The sequence below is a fragment of the Nomascus leucogenys genome, chromosome 16 (genome assembly GCF_006542625.1).
Source record: "Nomascus leucogenys isolate Asia chromosome 16, Asia_NLE_v1, whole genome shotgun sequence".
Taxonomy (NCBI): Eukaryota; Metazoa; Chordata; class Mammalia; order Primates; family Hylobatidae; genus Nomascus; species Nomascus leucogenys.
The window spans coordinates 63,003,331-63,005,949 of record NC_044396.1 but is presented as its reverse complement, the minus strand read 5'-3'; the positions used below and the strand labels follow the sequence as shown (position 1 = coordinate 63,005,949).

Here is a 2,619-nt window from a genome sequence, read left to right as displayed (position 1 = left end):
TTAATTTAATATTCCAGCTGACTAAATTCCTGCATTCAATCAAGTACCTGTGAAATCTACTGAGTTTGGAATTTCAATTATTACGTTTTACCATTCCAGATCTCTGCTTCTATTTTGCACTGATCAGCCTGTACATTACATCAATAAAATAATTTTATCCTTCTTATACTATTAGCTGTACTAATTTTAAAGTTTACTTTATGACCTATTATCTCTGTTTAGATACTAGAATTTTTTTTAAACAAGAAGTTTGTTTCAACAACAAGACATTTGACTTGATCATGTGGGATACCATCAGGAGGAAAAAAAAGAGACTTGAAAGAAAAACTATCCAGGATTTATTTTCTTTAGAGTAATTTATCCCTAATTAAAGACAGATTTCCCTACATACATGTCTACGTACAAAAGAAATTATAAAATTGTCCTTGGTTTTATAATGATAAATGAAAATGTTGAAATTCTTCGATTGAACAAGCCATGAAAGGATTTTTATTTTGTTGTTGTTGTGGTTAAAACAGTGAGAACAAAGTAACTTACTAGAATATAAAGAGAAGCGCATAATGAGCATGACGCTAATGGACAAAGGAGATTTTGTCACAGAACCAGGATTTTCCCCTCTCTCATCTCCACTTGATGTTGGTCAAAACATACCACTGGCCATTCATTAAAAAAAAAATACATACACACACACACACACACACACACACATATGCACATATAAAAGTTCTTTTTATTCTTTTTTTTTTTTTTTTTGACATAGAGTCTCACTCTGTCACCCAGGCTGGAGTGCAGTGGCGTGATCTTGGCACACTGCAACCTCTACCCCCTGGATTCGAGTAATTCTCCTGCCTCAGCCTCCCTAGTAGCTGGGATTACAGGTGTGTATTACCATGTCCAGCTAATTTTCGTATTTTTCGTAGAGAGGGGGTTTCACCATGTTGGACAGACTGGTCTCAAACTCCTAACCCCAAGTGATCCACCCACCTTTACTTCCCACATATAACAGTTCTTTTACATACAATTACGGAATGGACTCAGCGTGCTGGCTCATGCCTGTAATCCCATCACTTTGGGAGGCCGACACAGGAGGATTACTTGAGCTCAAGAGTTTGAGACCAGCCTGGTCAACATAGAGAGATCTCATCTCTACAAAAAATTTTTAATAATAGCTGGGCATGGTGGCACCTGCCAATAGCCCCAGCTACTGTGGTGGCTGAGTTGGAAGGATTGCTTGAGTCTGGGAGGTCAAGGCTGCAGTAAACCATGGTCACATCACTGCACTCCAGCTTGGGTGACAGAGTAAGACCCCGTCCAGAAAAAAAAAAAAAAAAAGAAAGAAAGAAAAAGTGTATTGTAGTAGTCAGGAAGTGACGGAACCAAATTGCAGTTTTCTAATTGAGAATGTAATCTTGGTCTGTTAAGCACATTGTTCTGGAGTGAAGAAGCAGCTTCACTTGCTGCTTTCCTTTTTCATGGATATCTCCTGTCTACTGCTAGAACACAGCAGTTGTATCTTCATATCCCATTTCCAAATGTGCACATGTGTCTGTTTCATTGATTGGCTGCCTGTCAAACTGGAATCTGATTTGCCTCTTTGACAAGCCCTGTCGTTCCCAGTAGGCTTTCATTAGTTTACTAAGTGGTGTATACCTCTCCATCTTCATCTTAAACTGCACTACAGAACGATCATGCCCTGCCACCCTCAAATTAATACCATCACTGTTCTTGGTCTTGAATCTTTCCTTGGGTTTTTCATCAGCCATGGTCCCAGAGTCTTTTTGGCTGCCACTTCACAAAAGAGGCAACAAGTCTGCACGAACAAGCTTCAAGAAGCACCAGGAGCCTATAATTGTATATGATTACTTCATATTTCCTCATTATAGATACTGCTTATATTGGTCATAGTCTCCTAATAATTATGCAGGACACTATATATATTTGGGTGGGATTATTAGTGCTTTATTTTCTTAGAGAAGGCACCGTGCCTGTCTGATTCTGTGCCAGCACTGACTTATACAGGTAGTAGGCAAAGTCCCTACTGATAGGAAGTATTATAGATACGGAATGTGTGGAAGATGCACAATCTATGTGATCATAACGAATTTTTTATAAGTTTTGCCCTGTGGTGTTATCTCTGAAGATTCACCACATCACCTCAAATGAATGATGAATGCATTCATCAATTAATAGGATTTAAATGATTTGAGATTAGTGTGTGGGATTGTATAACTGTTTAGTTATACCTGTGCAGAGGAAAATGATATGGTTTAATTACCCACAATAGATTAAATAGAAGCAAGCTTAGTGCTTAAGAAGAACAGCTGAAAAAATATTGGAATAACAAGGGCATAAACATTTGATGGCTTATATTTATTTGTTCTTGAACATTGGAAGAATAAAACTGACAGCAAATTTAAAATACGGTTGTGTTAAAAAATAATACATGAGATGAATGAAATATGTTTTTAAGATTCTAAGTGTGCTTGAAATCTTTTCATAAAAAATAGTTTTCAGTGCAAAGAAACAAGCTGATAATTCCAAATTGGACATGTGTTATTTAAAGGCAGAGCAATTACTTTAAAATACTTCTACAGCAGAAACCAAAAAAAAAAAAAAAAA

General features: G+C 36.8%; 1 pseudogene; it reads right to left on the bottom strand.

Annotated features, from left to right (window-relative positions):
- Nucleotides 1-1,493: 1,493 nt before the first annotated feature.
- On the bottom strand, nucleotides 1,494-1,763 carry LOC100601791 (annotated as a pseudogene).
- Nucleotides 1,764-2,619: the final 856 nt, after the last annotated feature.